This window comes from Hippopotamus amphibius, chromosome 9, assembly GCF_030028045.1.
Source record: "Hippopotamus amphibius kiboko isolate mHipAmp2 chromosome 9, mHipAmp2.hap2, whole genome shotgun sequence".
In the NCBI taxonomy this organism is placed as follows: domain Eukaryota; kingdom Metazoa; phylum Chordata; class Mammalia; order Artiodactyla; family Hippopotamidae; genus Hippopotamus; species Hippopotamus amphibius.
The window spans coordinates 40,237,588-40,249,848 of NC_080194.1; the positions used below are offsets into that span (position 1 = coordinate 40,237,588).

General features: G+C 36.8%; 1 pseudogene; it reads right to left on the minus strand.

The window, feature by feature from the left end:
- Positions 1-289: 289 nt before the first annotated feature.
- On the minus strand, positions 290-1,225 carry LOC130861542 (olfactory receptor 52J3-like; annotated as a pseudogene).
- Between the last annotated feature and the right edge of the window lie 11,036 nt (positions 1,226-12,261).

Genomic DNA, 12,261 nt, shown 5'->3' on the forward strand with positions numbered 1-12,261 from the left:
TCAAATGAAGGGACATGGGGGATCACTGAATCTCCATAGTTTAAAGTGAAAGGGCTTCCAGCGGGATGTTTTCCCTACTGTAATGAAACCCTACATTCAACAAAAATAAACAACACCAATATAGAGAGGAGATATTGGGATTTAAGACCAGCAAGCATTCTTCAAAGTTTGTTCCTTTAGGAGCTGCAGGATCTTTTGACATGAGAAACATTTAAAGAGCTGACCAAGAGTAGAGTTAAGGTTAACTATTTTACCACATCCTCAAGAACTAAAGAAAAAAAAAAAGAGCCTACTTTGAGGTCAAAATATGGATCACATGCTCACGAATCTGCTTTGTCCTCACACCATAGATGATGGGGTTAAGGGCAGGTGGGATGACAACATAGAGGTTGGCAACAAGGATGTGGACATAATGGGGAATTTTGTGGCCAAATCAGTGGGTGAGGAAGGAGAATAGGGAGGGTGTACAGAAAACACACATGACCCCTACATGGGACCGACATGTGCTCAGGGCTTTGTGACGAGCATCTTGAGATGGGAGGTGGAAAACTGCATGGAGGATGTAGGCATAAGAAATTCCAACCAGTGCTACATCCAAAATGAGAAAAGAAGGCACAAAAAGCCCATAAATGGCATTAATTCGAATGCTGGCACAGGCCAACTTGGCAATACCCATGTGCTCACAGTAGGAATGAGCAATAATTCGAGCCCCACAGAAGGGCAGACGATGGGTTAGGTAGAGAATGGGCAACATGGTCAGGACTGGACTCATTGTAATCCCAGCACCAATGCTTGCTAGTACTCGGGGTGTCAGGATGGTTGTGTAGTGCAACAGTGCACAGATAGCCACATAGCGGTCAAAAGCCATTGCCAGCAGAACTGCAGACTCCATTCCTGTGAAGGTGTGTATCAGGAACATCTGAGCCACACAGGCTGAGAAACCAATTTCATGTGCATCAAACCAGAATATCCCCAGCATCCGGGGCACTGAGGATGTGGAGAGGGCCAGATCTATGGCTGATAAGATGGCTAGAAAGTAGAACATGAGATCCCGCAGAGTGTGGTCAGACCAGATAATCAGCAAAATGGTAGCATTGCCCAGCAGAGCCATTAAGTAAATGGAGCAAAAAGGCAGGGAGATCCAGACATGGGCATCCTCAAGCCCTGGGATGCCTATGAGGAAAAATGTGTCTGGGTGAAAAGTGGAAGTATTCATGTGGAACATCTTGCCATTGATGAGAAGACAAGTAAATGACCACCTCTAGGAGGGAAAATAAGAGTGATAAAAATGTGTAGTTCAAACCTTCTCCAATAGGCTTAATTTTTATCTGTATTTTTCTTATTATGAAAGCTAATGCTAAAACTTGAGTTCAAATGCAGAGGTAGACACAGACTGAGCACTATTCAAATGCAAGGAAAATTAACTTTAGGAAAAGCCTCTCTCTGAAATATTGGGCAGTAATATCTTATACTCATTTGCACAAACCCCATACAAAACACAGAATGAATTAAAGGAACATGAAGGGTTTTATATTTATATTGATATCTCAGTCTTTTTTTGAAGACAAAGTACACTTTAATTAAACATATCAACACAAAATCACAGAGCATCATATACAGACACCTGCACACAGAACATAAATATAAATGTGTGTGTGTGTATGTGTATTTTTTATAAGAACAGAGTTGTACCTAGATATACAGAGGGATGGAAATTAAGCTGGATTTCTTAAACCGGTTTGTTCAGTATTAGTTTTTACAATGAATACCAGATCCAAAATGAAGAGGTATACTTCACCACCACAGACACACTGTACTGTATCTTAGATATAAAAAGATGTAGACAAAGATAGACAAAATGTACTGTACACTGGGTATGAAAATAGTTAAACAAAATGGGAAAACGCTATATCCTGAAATAATCTCCAGGAGACAAATGATATTGATTTGATATCGATAGTCTGATGGGATATATATGAATAAAGAATCTCCAAGATTTATACCAGCTGCCAAATTCCCAAGAATATCTCAAGATATCTAAAAACTCTACCCATCCTTGTATGTATGTTGGGGAGAATTTGGGGGCAAACATTGAAAAGATTTGTTGAAAGGAGACTTTTTCAGAGAGTAAAGACATGTTTCTAATGACAATGATGAGGGTCAAACTCAGGCTGATGAAATCTGTGCCTCTGATTTATCACACTGCAGTTATTGTTTTTCTTACTTTCTTTCTTCCTCACCTTGTCTCTCTCTTGTTCTCTTTCTCTTCCTTCATTTCTTTCTTCCTTCATTCCTTCCATCTTTTTTCTTCCTTTTTTCTTCTTTCTTTCAGAAAAAAACAAGGAGAAATTATACATCACTAATAAAAAAAGAAAGGGGCAGAGGAGAGTGGGAAGAAAGTTAAAAGGAAAAGAAATGAGAAAAGAGAAGATTAAAGGAGGGAAAGAGAGAAGAAAACATAAAGAAGGAAAGAGAAAAGAAGGGATGAAGACAGGGAGGAAGGAAGGCAGGCAGGCAGGCAAGGAGGGAGGGAGGAGGGAAGGGGAGTCTCAGCCCTAATTGACTCTCGATTAAAGTGAGAGACAAAAGTCTAAATTTTGGGAAGTATTTTAATAATGATATTAATACAATAGAGATTCCCCAGCCAGTATATCTTTCTAGACTATAATTAATCTCCAACTTCAGGTTTCTTACTTCTCTACTTCCCTCTTGGTAATCAGCTTTATAACCTAGCACTTAACTCTGGGTCTATGGTGACCTTAGTTTTAAATTATTATTATGGAAGTCCATACCCAAATACACAATTATCACTGGGAGTGGAGATCATTGTTTATACCATAACTTAAGTTCCCTTTATAGGTGGTTATTTAAAAATTTAAATTGTTTCAGCACAATCCAGTGAAACCTCTTTTGGTCAGAAAATCTTTTAACAGTGGTAATATAGAATATATTAGCTTAATAATTTCAACTGTAGCCTGTTCCTTAACTGCTGAACAATAGTCTCTCATGACTATCCATCTCCATCACACATTTAATAGGAAACACCTCCAGCAGGAATAGGGCTAGAGAGCTCTAATATATCTACTAAATTATACTACCTTACTTAGTATCTTTCAGATCCTGTCTGAAAATAAAGTCAACTCAAATCCCCTACATAAACCAGGATTAATACCTCAGAGTCTCCTGAGGAAAATCCCATTATCTGCGCCTGGGGCTGAGGGACTGATGTGGAAGCAGACATAGTCTTTACTTCACTCCTTTCTCCCAACACAAACACATATTGTTAATAGGAAGTCAGAGATAGAAATCTAATACCACCAAAACCTACCTATATGAAGCAAACAGAGTGAAGTGAACAGAATCTCTGATTGGCTGAATTTTGCATCCTGCATCCCATTTTATTAGCTATAAAAATGCAATTTAGGACACCACTTACTGATGCGTGTACCTTTCCTTCCCACATCCATGTGTTAGCACTCAACAATAATTGATTGATATATCATGATTATCATATAAGACAAAGTCTTTGATTTTTTCTCCCTGTGCAGGGCTAATCTTGCTGGCTGTAGGTATAAGATAATAAAAATTAAATAAACATAAAAATTAAATAAAAAGTATATTTAGATACATGAAATAAATGGAAGACAACGAAAAGAAAGATGTGTTATCCTAATGTTTCAAAGTCACAAGTCAAAATGTATTTTTAACACAATAAATAAAACATAAAAGTAAAATTATAATATTTGATCATAGAAAAATTCAGGAGCACAGCTAGACATTCAGTCATGAAAGGAAGACTTCAATATTCCTGTTGAGGGAATTTTTTTAGCTCCTAAAAGGCTGCAGAAAAACTGAAACCTTGATTACATTTTGGGCAACTGAAACAATCAACTTTGGATCCTGTCTTTCTACTGAGCTTATTGGTTTTGTTGTTGTTGTTGTTTGTTTTTTGTTTTTAGCTCTTTATTGGAATATAATTGCTTTATACTCTTGTACCAGCTTTTGAGGTACACCAAAGTAAATCAGCTGTATTTATACATATATCCCCATATCCCCTCCCTCCTGCGACTCCCTCCCACCCTCCCTGTCCTGGCCCTCTTAGGCATCACCCATCATCGAGCTGATCTCCGTTTGTTATACAGCAACTTCCCACTAGCTATCTATTTTTCAGTTGGTAGTATATATATGTCTATGCTACTCTCTTACTTCGTCCCAGCTTCCCCTTCGCCCCCCGCCCCCCAACCCTAATAGCTTATTGTTATATGAAATAGTATATTTCATTACACTGAAGTAAATTTATACTATGATTTTCTTTTATTTACAACCTGAGACATCTTAACCAGGATGGCAGTTGCAAAAATATTTAAGACAATTATTATATAATGGCAAAATCACTTGTCATAAATAATTTGCCAATTTATATTCCATTTTGCATGAATAAATTAATTGGGTTAGAAAGTTGTTCTTGCTCACTTACTCACTCACTCACTCACTACTTTTAGAATTCAATCAATTACTCTCTTCTTCTCAATACAATATATCCTTTTTCCAGCCTGTTTCAATATGATTTTTTGGCATAATAACTTAAACCGATACATACATTTAATGTCAACTTTTTTGTATTATACTATGACTGATAATAAGCACATGAGCTCTTTCATCCTTTCTTAGATTGATTCATTCAGCAGACATTTATTGAGTAGCTTTGTGAGGCACATTGTGAGTCACTTAACAGATAAATAAGTAACATCAAATTCCTTATGGTCTGGGAGGAGAGGGGATGATAGTCATTGCAAGTTGTTATAATAATAAGTTGTTAGTAAGATAACTGTGAATAAATTAACAATAAAGAAAAGTAAGCATTGTTCTACTTTCAATGGTGTGAGGAAAATTGCCCTAGAGTTTGCTAACATATAGAAATTCACTCCCATGTGAATCAGTGTTTTTCATTTTCTGAAATAAGATTTGAGTAGTGGATTTTAAAATGCAAATGCCAGAAAATTCGTGTGACATTAGTATTTAGTTGCTGGGGAAGGGAGGGCAAGGCAGTAAGTCTTATAAAGCAGGCATATTTGGATTGTTTATTAGGGAAAAGGCATATCTCTACAAAATGAAGACTAAGAAAAATGTTAAATGTAACCACAAAACTGAAGTTGGGAGAGATTTTTGGCATGAAAAATGTAGCATAAGTACAAATATCATACAGTGGTCACTAGAAACACTAAGTAAGATGGTAGCATCAGAGACACAAATAAAAATACTTAAGAGATATGAAATAAAATCAGCTGATCTAGAAGACTAAAAGTGCCTGGTGATAAATGTACTTCAGTGAGAGAGTTATCACATAGTTGATGCAAGAAATTATGATACAGGAAGTTAGAAAGAGGAACATATGATTAAAAGTAAGGGAATATAAGTGAGATGACAAAAGATTGTGGTGATAACTTTTCTCATATTACATGTGGAGGAAGAGAAGAATAAATTATGTTAGTTATTTCCAAATGAGAAATTTGTATTTTAAAGGCTAAGAGGTAATGCTAAACATAAATATTAAAAAAAATGTAATTTGTGGTGGACTTAGGCAAAATGAACATTTTTTTCCCAATTTCCCTTAAATCAGAACTTCAGGATAATAACAACATTTTTTGTTTCTTTCTTTTGCATTTCAATTGCTTTTTTTTTTTAAGCTCTTTATTGGAGTATAATTGTTTTATACTGCTCTGCCAGTTTTTGCTGTACGACAAAGTGAATCAGCTGTATTTATACATATATCCCATATCCCCTCCCTCCTGGGACTCCTTCCCACCTTCCCTATCCCAGCCCTCTAAGTCATCACCCGTCATCGAGTTGATCTCCCTGTGTTATGCAGCAGCTTCCCACTAGCTATCTATTTTACATTTGATAGTGTATATATGTCAATGCTACTTTCTCACTTTGTCCCAGCTTCCCCTTTGCCCCCTCAACCCCATGTCCACAAGTCCATTCTCTACATCTGCATCTTTATTATTGCCCTGTCACTGGGTTCATCAGTACCATTTTTTTAGATTCCATATATATGAGTTAGCATACAGTATTTGTTTTTCTCTTTCTGGCTTACTTTGCTCTGTTTGACAGACTCTAGGTCCACCCACCTCACTAGAAATAACTCAGTCTCATTCCCTTTTTATGGCTGAGTAATATTCCATTTTATATATGTGCCACATCTTCTTTATCCATTCATCTGTTGATGGGCATTTAGGTTGCTTCCATGTCTTGGCTATTGTAAATAGTGCTCCAATGAATATTGTGGTACATGTTTCTTTTTGGATTATGATTTTCTCAGGGTATATACCCAGTAGTGGGATTGCTGGGTCATATGAATAACAATGTTTTTATAAAATCTCAACAAATTAGTTGCACATTATTTTTGTGTATGTGTATATAATATGCATATATTATGTATAATACATACTTGACATTTATTTAGTTGTGTCATTTCAGCTTCAGGGAATTTTATATGAAGCTGATATTAAAATAAAAACCCATAAACATCTCTAATAGAAACATTGTTGTCAAGGGTGAGAATAAATATTAAAACATGGCAACACAAAGAATAATGATGATAGTATTAATGGCTAACAATTATTTTGTATTTATTATAAAGAACATAGAGGGCACTATATTGATTACTTTATAAACATTATATAATTAAGTCTTCATGCTTAATCTCTGAAATAAATCTATAACTATGACTATGATTCTGCAGAATCATCTTGGAAATATAAAACTGATTTCAGTGTCAGCATTGAGGCAGGAATTCTTGACATAAAGGAAATAGACCTGCAGTAGTACGAAACTATCAGGAAACCCAAGTAAAGCAAGTCACTTCTTTTCCCCCAATTAAGACTCAGGAAACCCAGAAATGGGAACACCTTGACTTTTATCTTTTAAAAATTAACTGTTATGATATGACTACCTATCTGCATTGTTGCACATACTAGCAATTTGGACCCTTTAAAACTATCAGAAGACTGTATCAGTTTTACAGAATTAGGATGTTTAGGTGACTTGTGAATCTGCTCCAATTTCAGTAATTTAAATGATACATGGAGACAATGACCAAGAAAATAAGCCCTGCATATATTCTAGAGCCAGTGGAGTTTTCTACGACTAATGGTTAGAAGGAGCATTTCTACAACAAGTGGTTCCCAAACGAACAATGGGAACTCTCCCTTTCTTGACTCTCTGGTCTGTTTTACAACCCTCTTTGCACTGAATCTATGAGTCTCAAATTCCATTTAATACCTTTAATCCACTTGCCAAAATGACTGGATTTCTTTGAGCCTATATAAATGCAGTGTGAATGGTAGAAACTATTAGGCAATAACAATGATCCTGAATCTGAAGATTAAATAAAACCTGAAGTTTATCTAGTTCAGTCTTCACCCAACACTGAAATCACCACTCCAATATTATCGATGATTTTTTACCAGCCTGCCTATACTTATTTTCAGTGTAGAGGTAGCAGGGCCTACCACACCACTCCAGGCATTCTTAGTAACTCATGATAGCTTTCTTCTGTGAGGCTACCCTAGGTGGTGCTGAAATCATCCCGAGTGTAAATAAACCTGACAAGAAGGAGGTAGTTTGAGCTGAATCAGTCTCCTTTCTGCCCTCCTTCCTTAATTGTGAAAAACTAATTCCTCATGTTTAATCCCTCTCTCAGTAAACGTCTCTTATAATGCATATTTGTTAGTTGTCTCTTCAACAGCCATTTTGGCCTTCACTCTTCCTAATACTACTCCAGATTTCCTTGTCTTGGGATTTGAACAGGATTGACCACACTTTCTGTCTAGGTTCTGATTGTCTTCATATTGTTGCTGAGAAAACCCTGGCCTCTGTTCACCGATGCTGAATAGAAATATGGAGACAGATTTTTGGAGGAGTAGAAAGGAATAGCTTTATTACTTTGCCAGGCAAAGGGGGAACACAGTAGGCCAGCACCTCAAGAACTGTGCCCCCCTCTCTGGGGAATAGGGAGAGGTCTTATAGTCAGGCCTTGTGGTCAGGGGTAGGTGATAAGGATCAAGGCAGTAACAGTCTTGCAATCTTCTGATGGGTTGGTGGTGAGGTAAGGAGTCAGCATCATCAACCTTCAGGTCCAACTGGTCTGGGGTCTACATGCTTGTGGGCAGCGTACCATCATTGAACATTAACTTCTCCCACCTGGAGGGGGTTTCAACTTCTACAAAAAGGCTCAAAGACATTGTTGTGTGTATTGTTGCTGGGGAAACAGGACCTGCCCCAAGGCTGCTTTTGACTGTTTCTCCCAGGTCTTGGGCATCCCCTTCCTTCCCTAATTAACAACTGATTGAATCTGCCTATTGGAACTCAGGGAAGGTCATGGAGGCTGAATGAAGGCTGTTTCCTATAATCAAAGAAATAGGGCACAGAAAGGCTTTGTGCCCAGGACCCCCACAGGACCCTGCTCCGTAACAATATCAGCATATGCATTTCACGTAGGCGCATTTATTCATTCAAGAAACACATAACTCAAGTGAGAATTACACTCCTGTAAAACACAACCAGAAAACAGGGCAATAAAATACAAGAAACAAATATATTCAGATATTGGAAGATGGGCAGCACAGGATTGCAATTTCTGAGACAAGAAACACAAGCAAGGAGAACCCAACAGTCACCCAAGCTTTCCGCCCCAGGAAGTAACCTCTGGACTTGGAAACAGACGGGAACACTGGAATAAGGTCCAGTCATCTTGCTGAGCTGAGGAAACAGAGAGGAAAGTTTGAGGAAGCCAGGACAGCTAAAACCTTTGGTTTCTACAAAGATCTCTTCAGTCTTTGGCTGAACTCCAACCTGTTCATATAGAGAGAGAAATCTTACTCTGTACTTTTTTCTATTCCAGCTGCAGTAGAAAGATCTTGTTGAATACATGGGACTTTCAACAGAGACCCCAGAATGACCTTATAAGTGTGGCTCAAATAGCTCCAGAATAAAAGTGAATCTTGACCTACCCCAAAAGCTTAAAAGCAAAACTCAAAAAAGATCAAATAAATCCACAAGTAACTCAACTTCCTGTCAGTAAAAATCCAATCCTCTTTAAAGGAATGCAATGGAATGCTTCACAATATAAAATATGTAATGCCTATACATCCAATTAAAAGTTACTAGACTGTAAAAGAATTAGGAAAACAGAAACCAGAACGCAGAGATGATGGAATTTGCAGAAAACAGCTATAATAAATATGCCACATGTGCTCAAGCGTATAATGGAAAACATGAATATGATGAGGAGAAAATGGAAGGCATTTAAAATATACCTAAGTGTAACCTCTAAAGAAGGGAAATAATATTTTTAACACCAATAACCACTATTATAATTTGTTATTTGTTATTTTCCACAATTCATCCAGAAGGATGTTAAGAAGCTGGGCTCTGGAATCAGATATCTAAGTTTGGGTACTGTACCCACCACGCAGTGATTTTGTGACCTTGAGCAAAAAACTTAGTATCTCTGTTTTCAAACCCTTCACATGTAAATTAGAAATAAAACAGTCTCTGTGCCATTAAAAAAGAAAGAAAGAAAGAAAAAGAAACACATAACTCAATTCAGGTCAATCAGTGTCAGTGGAATTCACCTCTCAGATTTTATTTAAAATGCTGTACTGAGTTTCTCTTTCCTCTTGGATATAAGGAAGGATACACCTTTAAGAATTGCCTTCTTGTAACCATGAAAAGAATGTCTACTAATAGTGGAACCAACAAGTATAGGAGCAAAACTGAGAAGTGGAATAGAAAGAGAAAGATTGGGTCCATGATATGTTCAAATAATTCACTCAAACATGTTTTAAATAAACCTACCTCTTGATTTTACAGTTACATGAGCCAGGAAATTACTTTTTTTAAAACGTAAATAACTAATTGGAGTTGTTATCCTGTTGTCTGCAGCCAAAAAAAAATTTTTTTTACTAATACAACAATTCCTGTCCCCTCAAGTAGCTATGTAATAACAATAAAGGTGCTCAAACTGGGTTTCAAGTGTTCTGCGTTTTGTGGTAGCAAGACAAAGCTGCCCCTGCCAGGCTCTAGCAACCAAACTGCTTTGAGATGTCAAGTGAGTAGAAAGTCAAGGTTTAGCTGAGGTTGGATATAGAAATAAGATCAAAGATCATTGGGACAAATATCTGAATAGTTCAACTCTAGCATGTACTACAAAAAGCAACAAATATCTGTTTATGACCTTGCCTCTCTCAAAGGCAAGCATGAGTTGTTTTGGAGAATGGTACTGACTTGACTTGAAATGAACTTTTATACAAATTCCAAGAACAGAGAAGAAGAGGGTATCTGATTCTATAGAATTAGAATCATTGACCAACCTCATCCCTGAACACTAATACACCCTGAAACCAGATAAAGTAGATTCAGAGAATGTCAAGAGGCTATAGATGGGAATGGTACCATGTATAGAATTAGTACAATTTGTTCATTTTGAATGATATTGCAGTGGGTCCCTTGGACTCTTTTTTATTTTTTTATCCGAATAGAAAAAGCTCCAGTTAATATATCCTGATCATGCTTCTCAGGTTGATTCTAATTATCTCAGTTATTGCCATATAAAATGTATGATTTTAGGTGTATAGAATTAAAAATATTTTGGATTCATATTTTGATAAATTAAATAGGGCAATTAAAAAAGCAGTGACCAGTAGACAGATGTGTATACTTCTTCCCCTCCTTACCTGGACAACAAACGTTAACACTTGAGGAGGAGGGAGTATTTGATTCTACAGGACTCTCCTTTGGGTAAAGGAGTAGATTCAGAGAACATCTGAATGAGCCATTTCAGCCAACATCTTACATGCAATTAAAACAAACAAAAAACCTCAAGTATTCCTAGAACAGGTATCCTTGGGAACAAATGAGCTGTGGTAACACTGATCACAAAGCCTCCTATCCCTGATAAGTGTGTTTCACTTGAGAATTTATTTATCAGACTGTTCTCAATCTCCTATGATACAAGCAGAGCAATATCTGTTTGGAGAGTTGTTATATCACAACAACCTAGTTCAGATAGAGATTATTCATATTAATTGCATAAGTAAATGTATGAGCAGTAAAAACAAATGGCCAATGCATAATCCATACAATGCATTCAGTATTACCTATTGATTATAAATGAGTAACTTGTGTACAACAACTCTAAAGACCTCACTAACTAAATAAATTCAAGGTTTCTATGTCTATAATATTTGCTAGAGGACATAAATATTATTCTGAGGCTTATAAAAGTTTTATTCACATTGCTAACAATTTTCTATGCCTCATTATAATATCACATTTTTTTTTCCCTTTATTTGCAATTTAAGCAAAAATATGTACCAGTATGCTACAACAACAAATGAATAACCTGTCTCAGGGTGGAACAAGATAGGAGAAGCACCTGGGATAACATACAACTCCAAGCTCAGTCAAAAGCATGACTCTTAAGATTTCCATTTAAATACAAATATACTGCTTAATAGAAATTGAATAGGTCAGATTTAATAAAGTGAATTAAGTTAAGATATGTCTTATTTTTACCCTGTGAGTGAAGGCATAAGATACTTAGATTTTTGTCAAGGGAGACACTGGCGAGTCAAACTGATATTTATAAAATAATGTGAAGCAACACTAAATCAACACTTTTTTATTCTAAAAAGATAAGAAAGTAGGAATAGTTCATTATATTATTTTTTCTCATCTGTGCCTTTTGATTTCTCAGCTATAGTTCTTTTACAACTTAGCCATGAAAATTTCCCTTGTGAAAATTACTATGAATAGTCTGGGAAGCTGTTTAAAAATATATAGTGTGGGGGACATGAAGCCACATGGCAGAGTAGGAGGAGGTGTGCTCACTTCCTCTTGCAAGAACACAGGAATTACAACTAACTACTGAACAATCATCAACAGAAAGACACTGTAACTCACCAAAAAGGACACCCCGCATCCAGAGACAAAGGGGAAGCTGTAATGAGATGGTAGGAGGGGCACAATCGCATTAAAATCAAATCCCATAAATGCTGGGTGGGTGAATCACAAGCTGGAGAACAGTTACACCACAGAAGTCCACCCACTAAAGTGAAGGTTCTGAGCCCCACATCAGGCTTCCCAACCTGGGGGTCCAGCAACGGGAGGAGGAATACTCAGACAATCAGACTTTGAAAGCCAGCAGGATTTGACTGCAGGACCTCCATAGGACTAGAGAAAACAAAGACTCCACTC